Source organism: Octopus bimaculoides, chromosome 29 (assembly GCF_001194135.2).
Source record: "Octopus bimaculoides isolate UCB-OBI-ISO-001 chromosome 29, ASM119413v2, whole genome shotgun sequence".
Classification (NCBI taxonomy): domain Eukaryota; kingdom Metazoa; phylum Mollusca; class Cephalopoda; order Octopoda; family Octopodidae; genus Octopus; species Octopus bimaculoides.
In genome coordinates, this window is record NC_069009.1 from 792457 (window position 1) to 793044 (window position 588).

Here is a 588-nt window from a genome sequence, read left to right on the forward strand (position 1 = left end):
CTGACAGTTCTGTTAGCTTTTTCTGCCTCAACCAAAATCTTCTCTGGTGCGTTTATTATATTGTTGATACTATGAAGTATTATGCGCAGTATTATATTGACGGACTCACGCCGGATCAATGGCATCATTTTCTCAAGATTTTTTACTACTAAGTCAATATCTTCTTTTTTCAAATGCAATTTCTGTGAAATATTTAGGAGTTTTGTTGTAACCGGTTCAATATTTTCTGCAATGGAAAATTTAACAAAATTTAAGGAAATTTACAGCTGCTTTGAGACGAAATTATGTGCTGTCTGGGGAGACAAAACAAAGTTGTGACGAAATATTAGATGCAAATTAAACACAACAATTAATGAATCACTGTTAGGCTTGTTGTCTCTTGAGGTCTCTGGGTGAGACTTGGATCCAACTTGTACAAATGCAAAGCAAAAGTCAAACATAAAACAATAATAATAATAAATTCCCTGATGCAGTACCAGGCAGTGGCTCTCATGGCTTCTGATCTTAATTTATTGGAAGTGTTATCATGTACATTGTTTTGTCTTGGTATAAAAGATGGGCTACAGCAAATATTATTATTATTATTAT

At 33.3% G+C, this 588-nt stretch overlaps 1 protein-coding gene across 3 annotated transcripts in view; it reads right to left on the reverse strand.

Annotated features, from left to right (window-relative positions):
- LOC106873850 (adhesion G-protein coupled receptor G6) overlaps positions 1-588 on the reverse strand; it is an 82527-nt gene that overhangs the window by 46525 nt on the left and 35414 nt on the right. The window lies entirely within an intron of this gene.